The sequence below is a fragment of the Bos grunniens genome, chromosome 6, assembly GCF_055505025.1.
Source record: "Bos grunniens cultivar Pamir isolate PY7600 chromosome 6, Bosgru_T2T1.0, whole genome shotgun sequence".
Taxonomy (NCBI): domain Eukaryota; kingdom Metazoa; phylum Chordata; class Mammalia; order Artiodactyla; family Bovidae; genus Bos; species Bos grunniens.
This window is the reverse complement of record NC_141170.1, coordinates 60,983,150-61,001,912: the sequence shown is the minus strand read 5'-3', so window position 1 is coordinate 61,001,912 and position 18,763 is coordinate 60,983,150. Positions and strand designations below refer to the sequence as shown.

Below are 18,763 nucleotides of genomic sequence, written 5' to 3'. Positions count from 1 at the left end.
GCATCATTCCTTCCAAAGAACACCCAGGGCTGACCTCCTTTAGAATGGACATGTTGAATCTCCTTGCAGTCCAAGGGACTCTTAAGAGTCTTCTCTAACACTACAGTTCAAAAGCATCAATTCTTTGGCACTCAGCTTTCTTCACAGTCCAACTCTCACATCCATACATGACTACTAGAAATACCATAGCCTTGACTAGACGGACCCTTTTGGCAAAGTAATGTCTCTGCTTTTGAATATTCTATCTAGGTTGGTCATAACTTTCCTTCCAAGGAGTAAGCGTCTTTTAATTTCATGGCTGCAGTCACCATCTGCAGTGATTTTGGAGCCCAGAAAAATAAAGTCTGACACTGTTTCCACTGTTTCCCCATCTATTTCCCATGAAGTGATGGGACCAGATGCCATGATCTTCGTTTTCTGAATGTTGAGCTTTAAGCCAACTTTTTCACTCTCCTCTTTCATTTTCATCAAGAGGCTCTTTAGTTTTTCTTCACTTTCTGCCATAAGGGTGGTGTCATCTGCATATCTGAGGTTCTTGATATTTCTCCTGGCAATCTTGATTCCAGCTTGTGCTTCCTCCAGCCCAGCGTTGCTCATGATGTACTCTGCATATAAGTTAAATAAGCAGGGTGACAATATACAGCCTTGACAGACTCCTTTTCCTATTTGGAACCAGTGTGTTGTTCCATGTCCAGTTCTAATTGTTGCTTCTTGACCTGCATACATGTTTCTCAAGAGGCAGGTCAGATGGTCTGGTATTCCCATCTCTTTTAGAATTTTCCACAGTTTATTGTGATCCACGCAGTCAAAGGCTTTGGCATAGTCAATAAAGGAGAAATAGATGTTTTTCTGGAAGTGTTGCAGGTCAATCATACTTCAAAAACAAACAAATTCATAGAAAAAGAGATCAGATGTGTGGTTACCAGTGTCAGGGGGTGGGGGAAAGAAAAACTGGATGAAAGCAGTCAAAAGGTACAAATTTCTATTTACAGGATAAATCAGTACTACAGATGTGTTGTACAACATGATAAATACAATTAATATGGCTGGATGTTATATATGAAAGTTGTTAAGAGAGTAAATCCTAAGGGTTCTCCTCATAAGAAAAGGATTTTTTTTCTATTTCTTTTATTTTGTATCTCTATGAGCTGATGGGTTTTGCTAAACATATTGTGATCATTTTGCAATGTGGGTGTTAGTCACTCAGTCGTGTCTGACTCTCTGCGATCCTGTGGACTGTATCCTGCCAGGATTCTCTGTCCATGAGGTTCTCCAGGCAAGAATATTGGAGTGGATAGTCATTCCCTTCTCCAAGGGATCTTCCTTACCCAGGGATCAAACCTGGGAGCATTGCAGGCAGTTTCTTTACCATCTGAGCCACCAGGGAAGCCATTTTGTGAAGTACGGAAGTCAGATCATTATGCTGTACACCTTAAACTTATACAGTGCTGGATGTCAACTGTATCTCAATAAAAACACAGAAGTAAAAATATATTGAAAAAACTTGTCAGATACACTGAGACTGCTTCTTAAACAGCACAGAGAATGTCTTATTTTAGCTTAAGGTTTGTCCAAATTGAGTCAATACATGATTAGTAAATTTGGTGTGCTCCATGCTGGGGCAGGGGACGTCTGTGGAGGAGTTAAGTGCACATGCCACCAAATCTCAAGCTTTCTTCAGCCTCTTCAAAAGTCTCTAAGAAAGGAAAGTCTCCTGCACAGAAAGGACAGAGTTGAGTCCTCTCTTTTCTCTCCTGGAGGAGCTCCAAAAAGAAGGAAACTGGTCCCAGGGCAGGCAGTGCCAGGAGCTGCTCTAGCTGCGCCATCTACCCTGGGGAATTCAGAGAGCTCTATACTGACTTCGGGCTTTGAGGAAACTTAAAAAAACATGGAGCCTTGTCCAAGCCACATTGCACTTGATGCCATCGATCTAATAGGTGATTTACCAGCTGCTACGCTTGGTGGGGGAGGTCACAGGCCTGCCTCTTACCCAGTGAGCTACACAGATGTCCCCACACCATACCTCTGGCCACACCATACCTCCTGTGACGCCTGTTCTACCCTGCGCCCTCGTTTACCTCTATCACTGAGGATCACATGATTGGTTGAGTGGGTGTGAGAATGTTTTTATTACCCTGTTTCCAGTCCATCTGCTTTTTCTTTGGAGGTTTTGCTTTATTTTGCACTGCCCTTGCTCTCCTTGACCCCGTCACGCACACACACACAGGCAAGTGCAGTATGCTTACACCATTCTTTTTTTTTTTTAATTGAAGTACAGTTGATTTACAATATTGTGTTAGTTCAGGTATGCAGGGAAGTGAGTCATTTGCGTATATATATATATATATATATATATATATATATATATATATTTCATGGAGAAGGCAATGGCAACCCACTCCAGTGTTCTTGCCTGGAGAATCCCAGGGATGGCAGAGCCTGGTGGGCTGCTGTCTATGGGGTTGCACAGAGTCGGACACGACTGAAGTGACTTAGCAGCAGCAGCAGTAGCATATATATTTCAGATTATTTTCTATTATAGGTTATTACATGATATTGAATATAATTTCTTGTGTTGGGCTTCCCTGGTGGCTGAGTGGTAAAGAATCTGTCTACTGATGCAGGAGACATGGGTTCAATCCCTGATCCAGGAAGATCTCACATATGGAGGAATAACTAAGCCGGTGTGCCACAACTATTGAGCCTGTCCTCTAGAGCCCAGGAACCACAACTGCTGAAACCCATGCGCCTAGAGCCTGTGCTCTACAACAAGAGAAGGGGCTGCAATGAGAAGCCCAAGCACCACAGCTAGAGAAAGCCCCCACACACAACATTTCTGTGTTATACGGTAAATCCTTGTTGCTTGTCTATTTTATGTGTAGTGTGTGTCTGTTATTCACATACTTCTAATTTACTAACTCCCCTTCCCCTTCGGTAACCATAGGTTTGTTTTCTATGTCAGTGAGTTTGTTTCTGTTTTGTAAATAAACTCATTTGTACTTTTTTTTTAGGTTCCATATATGAGTGATGACATATAATATGTGTCTTTCTCTGTCTGACTTACTTCACTTAGCATATGTTTATCCCTTTCTTTCTTCCAGCCCAGAGGAGGGCTATGTTGATGTCTGCCGCTTCCACCCAACCTCTTCACCAAGTTCCTTTCTTTATCAGAGCAAATAAAGAGCCATCTGAACAGTGATCGATGGTCTTTCTCATTTCATTCTATCAGATACTTTTATTTAACCTACCATGGATTTCCATGAACCAGTCCTAAAACAAAGAGGTATTTTGAAAGTATCTGTGCCAACAAATTCCACCCCATCAAATCACAGATTTACCCTTTTGCAGCAGAATTTCAGGCTTGTTTAATAGTCGTGGTTAGTCCACTGGTGGACAAAGGTCCAAGACAATGAACTGCCCCCTAACTTCCCCTTCTGCCACTTGCCCTGCCCCACTGTGCAAGGCTCCACACAGCAGACTCATTTCAGTTCCTCAAACCCGCTGTCTTTCCCACCTCAGGGCCTTTGTGGATGCAGCTCCTTCTCCCTGATGTGACCTTTCTTCCCTCTGCCTCCGTTCTGACTCTTTGCAAGTCTTCCCGCATTCATCTTTGGATGCTCAGCTTGCACATCGTCTCCTCAAAAAACTACCCGATGATATCACCTGTCTGGGGTGAGGCCAAATGCTCATGTGAACTGTCCTCTGGCCCACGAAGAAGGCTGAGGTTGATGTGGGCAAAGACCATGAAAGCGTCCTCTCATTTAGGTTCTTAACAGTCAGGAAGAGGACTGGAGGGAGAGTCAAATATTGTGGGCTACAAAGAAGCAGTTTCAAAGTGTCTAAAGATGAGATCAGTGTAAGGTTCTTCAAGGGAAGATGGCATGACAAGTTGTGAGCCCTCAAAAAAGGAACCCTTACTATGCATGGAATTAAAAATGGAGTCAGGGAGGAAGAAACGGAGGTGGTGTCTAAAAAGGTGGATGTGGCTGCCCAAGGTAGCTCATAGAATCCAGACAGGCACAGAGAGGGGAAGATGACACCGGGGTTGCATTTAGAAGAGTCACTTGAATCTATACCAAGATCAGCAGGTGGTTAAGGAAAGAAGAAAAATCAACTTGCTAAAGTGTTGAAGACAGAATGATCTCTGGGCGAACATGGAACAAGGACTAGAGAGGGACATTTTTGCTGTTTGGAGAACAGAGTGTCACTACTTCAATGAGGACTGCCCTGGCCCCTGGGCCCCCTGCCCACCCCTCACCCCCCATCTCATTATCCTTCATAGGTTTACTTCATAGCATTGACTGCTGTGTGGAATTATCTAGGTTATTCATTGTTCTCCTATTCATTATCTACTTCTCTAGAATGTAAGCTCCATGAGAGTAGTGGCTTTATTTGCCTCATAAGGCCACTAGATTGCCAGGGCCTACAACAGTGCCTGGCACGTCAGGTGCCACATAAATGTGAATGAATGAACAAAAGGTGGAGACAAAGTCAAATAACCTGTATTCTCGGGGAGGGTAGTCATTGTCCCTTCTGAACAATTCTATTGGCTGAAACCAATCACGTGCCAGCCAAACCCAACACTAACGGGATGGAAGGTACATGTTTTCTCTAGTGGGGTGAACTGCAAAGGTAGATGGCAAAGGATATCCATCCCTACAGGAGACAGCAATAGAGATTTATGATGCAATTGACTAGAGGGATGTGTGGACCGAGCTTGGTGGGCAGCATTGTGCTCCGTGCTTTACATATGCTATCACACTGAAGCCTCACAACAATTCTATGTGGTAGGATTAGGGTCATCTCTATTTGTCAATGAGAAAATTTAGGCTCAAATTGGGTAGTAGCTCAAAGTCTCATAGAAGTAAATAGCCTGTCAGGAACTTGCACCCAGGCCTGTTTGGCAGCCAAAGTCCATATTCTCAGCCTTGATTCAACTCTAGTGAGATAACTATCAAGTGTGATGGAAGAGGAGCTGCTGGCAGTTTTCTAAAAACTGTGGGTGAGAAGGAAATAACCAGAAGACTAGACACACACAAATAGAAGCATTTTCAAGAAGTGGGAGAAAGTGGGCTCCTGAAACTTTATATAAGCTTCAGTTTCATTTTGTGTCAAGGATGAATGCCTTGTTTTTTTTTTTTTTTTTTTAAAAAAAGGCCTAGGGAACAAGCCACACTTCTTGTGTCTGGGTTAATAAGTCAGGTTGGACACTGGTAGGAGATGGGTGGAGTTCATCTGAACTTCCTCTTGCTAATCACTCAGCCTGGTGGGTGATATTCACTTACCCTTTCTGCTCCCAGTCTTGGTTTTACTCTCGTGGCCTTGATGCTCTTAATGCCTGGCTGCCTTAACTCTCAACTTGCCTGTACCCTGGATTTTTTATTTGTGTCCCGCCATGGATGACATGAAGACTACTTGCATAAATACCCACATGAATTCCTGCCGGTCCCCTGCACCTCCTTGCATATGGCTCCCAGACAAAACCTGGTGCCTGAGCTCTGCTCTCCTTACCAACTTGATGTGCCATCCGGATTCTCCCAAGACCCATTACCCTGAGGAGGGATACCTTCCCTAGAACATTCTAGAACAAATTTAGAACAAGTGGCTTGTGGGCATGTCTAAAGATGATCTGTAGGGAGTGCCACGAGCTCAGTGAGGATAAAATTGGTCTAGTAAATCTGATTTCCTTTGTTAAAAAATTGGACTAACAGATCAAGGAAGGATTGTGAAGGTAGCATCCAGATTTCAAGGGGCTTGACAGATCCTTTCATGATCTCTTTCAGAAGATTGGGAAACACAGGCAGATTTAGGACAAATAGATTAGCTATTAAAATAGCTAAATTAAAAAATTATGCTGTCATTAATCAGATGTGCTGATTAATGACAGCTTGAGGGAGGCTGTTGCTATTAAATAATAGAGCTCTGACCTCAGCCAGATCCTGTTGCCCCCACCCACATCCCCTCATCTCTCTAAACAACTTGGATGAAGACACAGGAGGCTGGTTTACAAAATTGGTGAGTGCCATAAACTGAGGGGGAGCAGCTCTTACAAACGGAGAAGGCGATGGCGCTCCACTCCAGTACTCTTGCCTGGAAAATCCCATGGGCGGAGGAGCCTGGTAGGTTGCAGTCCATGGGGTCGCTAGGAGTCAGACGCGACTGAGCGACTTCACTTTCACTTTTCACTTTCATGCACTGGAGAAGGAAATGGCAACCCACTCCAATGTTGTTGCCTGGAGAATCCCAGGGACAGGGGAGCCTGGTGGGCTGCAGTCTATGGGGTCGCACAGAGTCGAACACGACTGAGCAACTTAGCAGCAGCAGCAGCTCTTACAAAAAATGAAAGGGTCCCAAATTTTAGAACAATAATGAACGTATGTAGCACCCTATAAAGCCCTTCTCTGGAGAATGATCTTGTTTAAATCTCTAAACAACTTTGTGTGGTAGGTATGGCCAATCATCCTCATTTTAGGCTAGACTTGGGGCTTAAGTAAATTCCCTAAGATCAATGAACAATGCACTGCAGAGCCCTCAGGTTTAAATCCTGGTTTTTCCAATTCCACATTCTATACTCTTTAAAATGGGGAAACAAATAAGAGAAAATGAATAGAAACATATTTTTTTTAATTACACAGGTTGGGAGAGAGACCCCGATGTACCAAAGGCCACTGGACCTCTCTCAGCATTACTCCCGGGTCCCACATCTGTGAGGGCAGCCTGACTCCTTGACAGGGCTGTCAATCACCTCCACCCTGATACTTCCTCAGCCTGGCCTCCCCTGAGTGATGGTAAGCTCATCCACCTAGGGCAGAAGAACAGGAATGTGAACTTGGCTCCTGACTCTCATAAAGCCACCAACTCCTGGTCTGATTCCGGGGTACCCATGGCATGATAGAGAAGACATGAGCTTAGAAATCCTACTAATTAATTGTGTACCCTTGGGAAAGGAAACTAAGCCTCTCCCAGACTCAGTTTAATTTTCTATAAAAGGGGAGACTGACAATGAGAATCTTAGAGGCTAGCAGTGAGGATTATGTGAGATGATGCGTGTAAAACATGTGACACATTGCCTGGCTCATTCAGTTCATTTCAGTTCAATTGCTCAGTTGTGTCCAACTTTTGAGACCCCATGGACTGCAGCACACCAGGCCTCCCTGTTCATCACCAACTCCTGAAGCCTACTCAAACTCAAGTCCATTGAGTTGGTAATGCCATCCAACCATCTCATCCTCTGTCATCCCCTTCTCCTCCCACCTTCAATCTTTCCCAGAATCAGGGTCTTTTCAAATGAGTCAGTTCTTCGCATCAGGTGGCCAAAATATTGGAGTTTCAGCTTCAGCACCAATCTTTCCAATGAATATTCAGAACTGATTTCCTTTAGGATGGACTGGTTGAATCTCCTTGCATTCCAAGGGACTCTCAAGAGTCTTCTCCAACACCACAATTCAAAAGCATCAATTCTTTGGCACTCAGCTTTCTTTGTAGTCCAACTCTCACATCCATACATGACTACTGGAAAAACCATAGCTTTGACTAGATGGACCTTTGTCAGCGAAGTAATGTTTCTGCTTTTTAATATGCTGTCTAGGTTGGTCATGACTTTTCTTCCAAGGAGCAAGTGTCTTTTAATTTCATGGCTGCATAGAAGATCCTAATAGATTGCAGTTCATCTTCAGAGTCGGGAGGTCTGCGGCTGCTGCAGGATCACGACCGTGATTGTCTTAAACACTGTTACTGCGCTCTTACACTTTCTGGATCTAAGTGTTGGTTTCAGTAATGCAGAAGGCTCAGGTGGATTAAGATTCTTCTGGAAATGTCCACACCTGGTCAGTCATGTTTGTTCTGCTGCACCTTGTGGGAACTTCCTAATACTGCAGAAGGTGTGAACTTAGCTTTTTTAGAGTCATCCAGCCAGGCAGGCAGAGACATTGAGTAACTCCTCTCTTTTCCTTTACTTCTTGGGAGGTATGGTGGGTGGACTGGAAGAGAGGCAGGGTGGAGGAAGGCGCAGAAAGTGTTGGGAGCCCATGCTTTTGTAGATCTCTTCCTCACTGTTGCATTCTTCTTTAAGTCCCTTTATCTTCTGCGTGATATAAGGAAGCCCCTGTTTACCTAGAATCTTAACACTCTTCCTCTGTCTGTTTTCATCTTTATGAGGACCAGGTGTTTCTTTTGGGTTTTGAAATTTTTGTCAACAGAAGTTTACTCATTTGACACCATAAAACTCTATTTTAAACAAGACACATGATTTCATCCATCATAAAAGTAAAAGCAAATAAAGCATTTTCAAAGCAATATATTTTAAACTATATTCAAATACCAAGCACTTACCGAGGGCAAGAATGGAACATTTCTAGGTTAATAGATTATAAATCTGATTCATTTTTTGTATAACAGTAGATATTAATGTATCAAACATTTGCTACAGTAAGGATTTTATCCAGAATGCTTCAGTGAGGCCAGCAAAACATAATGGTCTGGACCTATGTATCCTCATCTTCCTACAGGTTGGTTTCTGATAGTGGACTCCATAAAATCTCATAAGCTCTTGAATTTATATTAATGGACATTAAACCTTGATGTTGGTCCTTTAGCTTAGCATTCCAAACTTTGCCTTTCTGTTGAATACTTGTCCTCCTCTCTGGATTACCATTCATTGCATAACCACAGCCCACATTTCGCATATGCCAGCATGCACTATGTTCCTTTAACTCTATTCCTATGGTCAACAATCCTGCCCATGTAAGCCAGCCTCACCCATTTCTCTCCTCTTTCTAATTAATTTCCCTGAGTTTCATCATAGTAGGACACTTCTTCCTTCTCCTCCTCCTTTTAACAACTTTGTTGAGGTATAATTTTTGTACCTCATAAAATGTGTCCATGATAAGTGTACAAAATTTTAGTAAATGAACAGTTATGCAACCATTACCATAATCCAGATGAAGAGCATTTCCATCAGCCCAAGAAGATTTCTCAGCCCACTCTCCCAATCCCAACCTCAGGCAACCACTAATCTACTTTCTGTTTCGATAGATTTATGTTTTCTAGGTATTTTATATAAATGGAATCGTAGAACATATGTAGTCTTTTATGTCTGTCTTTTTTCACTTAGTATCTAAATTTCCTCTATGTTGTAGCATGTATCAGCATTTTGTTCCTTTTAATTGCTGAATAGTGTTCTGTTGTATGGATATACAACCTTTTGTTCATTTATCACCAATTGATAGACATTTGGATTATTTCCACTTTTTGACTGTTGTGGATAATGTTGCTATGAACATTGGCATACAATTCTTTGTATGGACATACACTTTCATTTCTCTTTGGTAAATATTTAGTGTGAAGTTGACATACCCAGCTCTTTTTAATATCATTTTTAAAAAAGGATTTGTTTATTTATGGCTGTGCTGTGTCTTCGTTGCTGAGTGGGTTTTTCTCTATTTGTGGTGTGCTGGGGCTATTCTCTAGTGGCAGTGTGTGGGCTTCTCACTGCAGTGGTTTCTCTTGTTGTAGAGCATGGGCTCTAGGCACATGGCTGGCCTTCAGTAATTATGGTGCATAGGCTCAGTGGTTGCAGCTCTGGGGCTCAGAGCACTGGCTTAATAGTTGTGGCACACAGGCTTAGCTCCTCCTCAGCATGTGGGATCTTCCTGAACCAGGGATCAAACTGTGTCTTCTGCATTGGCATGTGGATTCTTTAACACTGAGCCACCAGGGAGGCCCTAATATCACTGTTAATAGTGTCATGATTGGCAATCTATAGATATACTAAGTTTTGAGGATAATGTACAAATTCAGTTGAACATTTGGTTCAAATATATGAACACATTCAATTTACTTTTAAAATCTTAACTGAAGTGGGTTTTTTTTTTAATTACATCTCTGAACTGACATGGCTCCTTCTACCATGAAGAATTGTGTATTTGCTTAGTGAAAAATTGATTACTACTCAAAATCCTTCAAGTTAGGCTTCAGCAATACATGGACTGAGAACTTCCAGATGTACAATCTGGATTTAGAAAAGGCAGAGGAACCAGAGATCAAATTGCCAACATCCATTGGATAATAGAAAAAGCAAGAGAATTCCAGAAGAAAACATCTAATTCTAGTTCATTGACCATGCTAAAGCCTTTGAATATTCTTCAAGAATAGTGGGAAATTGTGGAAAATTCTTAAAGAGATGGGAATACCAGTCCACGTTACCTGCCTCCGGAGAAACCTGTATGCAGGACAAGAAGCAATGGTTAGAACCAGACATGGAACAATAGACCAGTTCAAAACTGGGAAGGGAGTACGTCAAGGTGTATATTGTCACCCTGCTTATTTAGCTTCTGTACAGAGTACATCATGCAAAATACTGGGCTGGATGACTTACAAGCTGGAATCAAGATTGCCAGTAGAAATATCAGCAACCTCAGATATGCAGATGATACCATTCTAATGGCAGAAAGCCAAGAGGAACTAAAGAGTCTCTTGATGAAAGAGGAGAGTGAAGAAGTTAGCTTAAAACTCAACATTCAAAAAACTAAGATCATGGCATCTGGTCCCATCACTTCATGGCAAATAGATGGAGAAAAAGTGGAAACAATGACAGATTTTATTTTCTTGGGCTCTAAAATCACTGCAGATGGTGACTACAGCCATGAAATTAAAAGACACTTGTTCCTTGGAAGAAAAACTATGACCAACCTAGACAACATATTAAAAAGCAGAGACATCACTTTGCCAACAAAGGTCTGTATAGTCAAAACTATGGTTTTTCCAGTAGTCATGTATGGGTTTGAGAGTTGGACCATAAAAAAAGGCTGAGCACCAAAGAAGAATTGATCCTTTGGAATTGTGGTGCTGAAGAAGATGCTTGCGAGTCCCTTGGACTACAAGGAGATCAAACCAATCAATCCTAAAGGAATCAACCCTGAATAATCATTGTAAGGACTGATGCTGAAACTGAAGCTCCAATACTTTGGCCACTGGATGCAAAGAGCCGATTTATTGGAAAAGACCCTGATGCTGGGAAAGATGCTGGAGGAGAAGGCAGTGACAGAGGATGAGATGGTTAGATAGCATTATCACATGAGTTTGAGCAAACTCCAGGAGACAGTGAAAGACAGGGAAGCCTGGCATGCTGCATTTCATGGGGTTGCAAAGAGTCGAACACAACTTAGTGACTGAACAACAACATTAAAAAAAATTACACTTCAAACACTTTATTGCAGGAGCACAGGAAAAGACCAGTGAATTGGGAATCAGAAAATTTGGATTTGGTTCTCGTTTCTGTTACTTCTTGAAGCCTTTGGACAAAATCATTTAACAAATCTGAGATTAAATTTTCTTCTCAATAGTAAGGGATAAAGATGTTTACTCTGCCACATCACAGAATCACTGTTCATGTAAACCTTAAAACCCTGGAGCCAAGTGGTTCAGTCCCAAAATGGCATCATTACTCAAGAAGCACAGTTGAATAGCCAAAAGTAATTAAAAAAGAATTCCATTCTTTCCTTATGTCTCCTGAGGGACTAGAAAACAAATCTAAGCACTTAACACACAGAAAATCCCATTTCCTCACAGGTACAGACTTCATGCCCTTGACCCCTTAGGTCTCCCCCATCCCCCACCCAAACCTTGTTTTCCACCTCCTGTGCGGATATTTTTCTCCTTTTCTTCACACTCTCCCTTCTTTATGAAATTAACTTAGCTTCTCTCCTGTATATGCTCAGTCATTTCAGTTGTGTCTGATTCTTTGCAACCCCATGGACTGTAGCCCACTAGGCTCCTCTGTCCATAGGATTCTCCAGGCAAGAACACTGAGTGGGTTGCCATGCCCTCCTCCAGGGGATCTTCCCAACCCAGGGATCGAACCTGTGTCTCCTGCATCACCTGCATCACAGGCAGGCTCTTTACCGCTGAGCCACCAGTAGCTTCTCTCCCAGGAAGAAGGAATTTTCCTTGGACAGAGGAGGAAAATCAGGTTGGCAACTTCAAGGTTTTTCTTGGATGGATGAAGGAGGAAGTTTGAGTATAAAGTCTTTTCACATAAGTTATAAAGTGTAAAACATAATTAAAATGTAATATATTATTGAGTTTTCATAGTCTTCAACACGATTAAGAATATAAGTATAGCTATGCCTTGTACCCCAAACAAATAATTTAGCGACTAGAATGCTACCACGTTTATGATATTGTATTTTATTCATTTTAAACACTTACCTCCCCCCCTTATCGTTTAACATTTCAGAAATAAGAACGAGCCTTTTGATGAATAATGTTTTCAAATCACCACTAGCCATTTCCTCACATGTTATGTCTCTGAAATCTATAACCAGGGAGGTCTGAGAGAAAATATGAACTATTGATTTCCCCTCTGTCTGGCACTGTGTCGTGAGTGTCTGCAGTGAGGCTGCAAGTCTGTGGTGATGATGGAAGGAGGGTTTTCAGGTTGAGCGTGGAAGGAGCAGCTTAGGCAGCTTGTCCACTGGAGTGGGGAGGCGACTCAGGGGCTGTCAGGGTGGGGCCAGGTGCTCCTGGGGTTTTGATAACTTACCTGACTTAGGAGAACCAGGCAAAAGGGAGGTTCAGGCTTCTATCTCCACCTCTCCGGATGGCACACTCCCACTTCCCACACAAACCAGTTTCAACATGGGGCAGCCTATCTGAAAAATATCTACCTCGTCTAAAGTCAAGCACTGCTGTGACATTCACTCCTAACTAGCGACACAACTACCAAAGGGCCACTTAGAGGGACCGCGATTAGAAGCTGAATGAAACATTTCCATTGATGCCAAAGGATGGCATATCACCCCGCCTGCTGACCAGCGGCGCCGGGGCTGTAAGATAACATTAAGACAAGGAAGTTCAGAGGCACAGGAAACAAAAACAATACAGTGGTCTGGGATGGAGCTCCAGAAGCGACTTCCAAGTGGCTTGGGTCTGTTTGTAAAAGCAGAGGTTGTTCAAGCAAAACAATAATCCGAGCAGAAACCTAGAGCTGCCACTCCCAGGAAGCAGCCTGCCAGGGGAAGGGGAGGACGTGTTCGAGGCTCTTGCCCTCCATTAGGGCCTGTGTGGGAGAGCTGTGGCTGCAGGGAGGCTGTGTTTGGTCTGGCCGAGGCCCCAGCAGGGCCAGGTTTCCAGACTCTAAGTAAATAAAAGGCAGTTAAAATGTATAAGGGCTCACCTTTCAGAAAATGTATTTCTATCTTCCTCGCTTCCTCTTAGGCCCTGTTGATTTAGCACCTACTGTTAGAGCTTTTACTTTTGGCCTATGGTGGCCTGGCCAGTGAGTCTGAGAATCTGGAGAGGGTTTACGGTTGGGATCTTGAAGCTAGTAGTCCATCTCTCTAGGCTGATCTAACTCCTAGGGGCCTTAGAGTAAGCTGGGCCTTTCCTAGTTATAGAAGGAGCTAAATGTGGCCAACGTGGTCCCCAAAGCTGCAGGTACCTTACGGGGACACCTAAGCCCATGGCTCTGAAATGGTTGACTTTGCTCCCAGGATGCTGTGGACAGGGTGGTTGTCATTCATCCTCTTCATCCTGAACCTGGGTCCCTCGTCTACTTGCAGTCTATATAGGGGATAGCAGCACTGGATAAGACCGTATCAGCATCCAGGGGCACTGGGCTCCAGGAGTAGACAGGAGGGAAGAAATGAGCCGGCTGGAATCATTTGTCCCTTTTTCTCATTTCATTGGAGATTTGTACAACCAGGCAAGTGGTTTTCCTTGTATAAACCTTGTCTCATATAATCTTACAGGAACCCAATGAGGGACGATGTCACTCAGAGTTATGCAGAAAAGAAACAGCAACAGAATGTATGTGTGTGTATATAGAGATATAGATACAGATATAGATATACAACAGGCTTCCCAGTTGGCACTAGTGGTAAAAAATCTGCCTTCTAGTGCAGAAGATGTCAGAGATGAGGGTTCGATCCCTGGGTCAGGAAGATCCCCTGACGGAGGGCATGGCAACCCACTCCAGTATTCTTGCCTGGAGAATCCCATAGACAGAGGAGCTGGGCAGGCTACAGTTCATGAGGTCGTAAAGAGTCAGACATGACTGAAGCTATTTAGTATGCACACAGGCATAGATATATAACAAGTATAATATATCTGTATCTACTATATACAGTATATTTCTTTTTTAGAAAATCTTTTGGCCTTGTCACTTGGCATGTGGAATCTAGTGCCCTGACCAGGGATCAAACCCTTGTCCGCTGCATTGGCAGTGCAGAATCCTGACCACTGGACCTCCAGAGAAGTCCCCTATATGGTATCAGTTCAGTTCAGTTGCTCAGTCATGTCTAACTCTTTGTGACCCCATGGACTGCAGCACACCAGGCCTCCTTGTCCATCACCAACTCCCGGAGTTTACTCAAACTCATGTCTGTCAAGTCGGTGATGCCATCCAACCATCTCATCCTCTGTTGTCTCCTTCTCCTCCTACCTTCAATCTTTCCCAGTGTCAGGGTCTTTTCAAATGAGTCAGTTCTTCACATCAGGTGGCCAAAATATTGGATTTTCAGCTTTAGCATCAGTCTTTCCAATGAATATTCAGAACCGATTTCCTTTAGGATGGACTGGTTGGATTTTCTTGCTGTCCAAGATATATATATATATATCTAAAAGCCCCTGATGCTGGGAAAGGTTGAAGGCCGGACGAGAAGGGGACGACTGAGAATGAGACAGTCGGATGGCATTACCGACTCGATGGACATGAGTTTGAGCAAGCTCCAGGAGTTGGTGATGGACAGGGAAGCCTGGCATGCTGCAATCAATGAGGTCACAAAGAGTTGGACACAACTGAGCGACTGAACTGAACTAATCTATCTATCATCTCTCTATCTATCTATGGGCCAGGGGAGAGTGTTTAAAGATTAGTTCATGGGAAGCTGACAAGTCTGAAATCTGTGGGGTGGGCTTGCACGCTGGAGACTCCTGAGGACTTGAGGAGTTTTCAGCTGAAGACTTGAGGTTGCAATTGAAGTCTGAAGGTCACCTACTGATGGAAGTAACCTTTGATCCGTCAGTCTTTTTGTTCTGTTTAGGTTTTTACCTGACAGAAAGAGCCCACCCATATATAGTGGGCAACCTTGTTTACTCCAATTCTACTCATTTAAACATTAATCTCATTCCAAAGCATCCTCACAGAAACATCCAGAATAGTGTTTGATCAGGTATCTGGGCACTGTGACCCAGCTGAGACACATATAATTAACACATAATTACATTAAGATTTAATTTTATATCCATGTCACAAGGTGAGGTGGTTGAGCCTTCGAAGGTTGAAAAAACTTGACTGAGATGACAGAGCCAGTAAATGGCAGCTGGAGGATTCCCACCCCCCCGGCCCCTTATTGTTTCCAGCACAGATATTTCTGTCTTTGGAGCTTGGGCTCTTAGCCATTTGGTTATACGATCTTACAGGTGGTGGCTCCGGTGGAATCTGATATGTAGGAAAGTCAGTCCTGTCAAAAGAGTTGTCATAAGGATAAACAGAGAATCAGTGGCTAAGACATGCTGGCCAGGGGAGAACCTCTGGGGACCTCAGGAACCAAGTGTGAGGGGGCCCTGAGGAAATAGGAAATGATCAGACCTACCAGACATTGGCTCGTTGGTTTCCTGGTGGAGAGCAAGATGGTGTAAAGCGGTGTGGGCAGGATTAGTGGTGGGTGAGAGAATGGAGCAGGAGAAGACTGAGAATTCCCGCATCAACAGGGTAGATGGAGCGGGGTGGAAGTGCACACTCCAGACATCCTTTCATTTCAGATAAGGTGTGCTCCATTCTAAAAAGAGGTCGTGCCTGGGAGGAGACTTGCCTGGAGACCCAGGAGAGTTCCACATGCTAGAGACTGTTCTAAACTCAGAACTTTCAATAGCCAGCTCTGTATTTTGCTTACTCCAAGCCAATAAATCAGAATTAGAAGAATCCTGGTGCTTTGAGGAAATTCTAGCTCCAGTATGCTTCTCCCTTCAGAAAGGTGGCTGGTGGCTCAGATGGTGAAGAAGCTGCCTGCAATGAGGAAGACTAGCATTTGAACACTGAGTTGGGAAGATCCCCTGGAGAAAGGAATGGCTACCCACTCCAATATTCTTGCCTGGAGAATTCCAGGGACAGAGGAGGGCTACAGTCCATGAGGTCACAAAGAATCGGACATGACTAAGCGACTAACAGTTTCAGGAAGGGGTAGTCACTCCCCAGATCTGCAGCAAAGCCTCAGAGGCTAAGGTACCTCAATACAAACCTCCAAGAACATTCAGAAAAACTGGAAGGAAGCTTGTGGAAGGGTCTCTTAAAATTCCAGGGCAGCAGAACAACCAAGCATATTCTTAGGATCATACAAATTAGATGTAAAAAAGGAGACTCTAGGGGTTAACTCAAAAAAGACTCGTGATGGTTTACAAAATTTTGAGCAAAGAATAAAAAATCAGCATGTTCCTCCAAAGAAGATATACAGATGACCAACAGGCACATGAAAAGATGTTCAACATCACTAATCATCAGATCAGATCAGTCGCTCAGTCGTGTCCGACTCTTTGCAACCCCATGAATCGCAGCACGCCAGGCCTCCCTGTCCATCACCAACTCCCAGAGTTCACTGAGACTCACGTCCATTGAGTCAGTGATGCCATCCAGCCATCTCATCCTCTGTCGTCCCCTTCTCCTCTTGCCCCCAATCCTTCCCAGCATCAGAGTCTTTTCCAATGAGTCAACTCTTCGCATGAGGTGGCCAAAGTATTGGAGTTTCAGCTTTAGCATCATTCCTTCCAAAGAAATCCCAGGGCTGATCTCCTTCAGAATGGACTGGTTGGATCTCCTCGCAGTCCAAGGGACTCTCAAGAGTCTTCTCCAACACCACAGTTCACTTTCATCAAGAGGCTTTTTAGTTCCTCTTCACTTTCTACCATAAGGGTGGTGTCATCTGCATATCTGAGGTTTTTGATATTTCTCCCGTCAATCTTGATTCCAGCTTGTGTTTCTTCCAGTCCAGCGTTTCTCATGATGTACTCTGCATATAAGTTAAATAAACAGGGTGACAATATACAGCCTTGATGGACTCCTTTTCCTATCTGGAACCAGTCTGTTGTTCCATGTCCAGTTCTAACTGTTGCTTCCTGACCTGCATACAAATTTCTCAAGAGGCAGATCAGGTGGTCTGGTATTCCCATCTCTTTCAGAATTTTCCACAGTTGATTGTGATCCACACAGTCAAAGGCTTTGGCATAGTCAAGAAAGCAGAAATAGATGTTTTTCTGGAACTCTATTGCTTTTTTGATGATCCAGCGGATGTTGGCAATTTGATCTCTGGTTCCTCTTCCTTTTCTAAAACCAGCTTGAACATCATCAGGAATATGCAAATTAAAAGCACAATAATATATCATCTCCCATCTGTCAGAATGGTTACCATCAAAAAGACCACAAATAGTAAGTGTTGGTGAATATGTAGAGAAAAGGAAACCCTCCCGCATTGTTGGTAGGAATGTAAACTGGTGCAGCCACTGTGGAAAACAATATAGAGTTCCCTCAAAAAATTAAAAATAGAATTACCATATGATCCAGCAATTTCACTCTTAAGTATTTAGCTGAAGAAAATTAAAATAGTAATTTGAGAAGATACATTCATCCCTATGGTCATTGCAGCATTATTTACAATAGCCAAGATATGGAAGCAACCCAAGTGTCCATCGATAGATGAACGGATAAAGAAGACGTGATATATATATGCATGCTAAGTCGCTTCAGTTGTGTTCAACTCATTGCAACCCTATGGACTGTAGCCCACCAGGCTCCTCTGTCCATGGGATTCTCCAGGCAAGAACACTGGAGTGGTTTCCATGCCCCACTCCAGGAATCAAATGCACATCTCTTTACATCTCCTGCTTTGGCAGGTGGGTTCTTTACCATTAGTGCCACATGGGAAGCCCTACATAGAGGGCAGGAGACCTGAGAGATGCGGGCTCAATCCCTGGATTGGGAAGATACCCTGGAGAAGAAAACAGCAACCCACTCCAGTATTCTTGCCTGGAGAATCCCACGGACAGAAGAGCCTGGTGGGCTATAGTCCATGGGGTCACAGAGTTGGACACAACTGAAGCAACTTAACATGCATAAGTGACTTGGCATACTGGAAATTAATATTTATATTAATATAATATTTATATTCTATAAATATATAATTTATATATTTCTTTACCACTGAGCCACCTGGGAACCTTGTCCAATTGAGATAAACTGGTAAATATCAGAGCTAAGACTTTAACCCAGGACCTTTCATATCCAACTCAAACATCTTCTTTCTACACTTGGAAGAGAGATTGCCATGAAATCATGGTCTCCTAACTCTGGTCCAGCATGTTTTCTGTCATTATCCTTGGGATGATACAAGGACTCTGGAAAATAGAACCAGAAAGGGAACGTGGGGATGACGGTGGTGGTGGGAAAGATAAGACATTTTTTTTAAAACCAATGAAAGACTGTGACATAGGACTCAGGGAGAGGAAAGAATTTCCCCAAATGCAAAGATCAAGGAAGCAAAATGTGGAAGAGAAAGAGGAAGGAAATTCAAGCTACCCCAGAATTTAAGCTGAGAGAAGTACCAAAATCCCCCAGGTTTGGGAACCTAATTATTACAGAAAGTCTTGCTTTGTTCAGAGTCTAAAGACTGTCAAAGTTGAGAAATTTTAGAAATTACAGATATTTTTCAGATGAAAGATAAGAAACAACTTTGAAGGGGTGAGGGGAAGTTCTATTTTGAAGTAGACAATGACA

General features: G+C 43.2%; 1 long non-coding RNA gene across 1 annotated transcript; it reads left to right on the top strand.

Moving 5' to 3' along the window:
• The first annotated feature begins 2,624 nt into the window (after positions 1 to 2,624).
• On the top strand, positions 2,625 to 3,199 carry LOC147370813 (uncharacterized). Its single transcript, XR_015165487.1, has 2 exons — positions 2,625 to 2,848; positions 3,102 to 3,199. It is a non-coding gene; the product is annotated as an uncharacterized LOC147370813 (long non-coding RNA).
• The last annotated feature ends 15,564 nt before the right edge of the window (positions 3,200 to 18,763 follow it).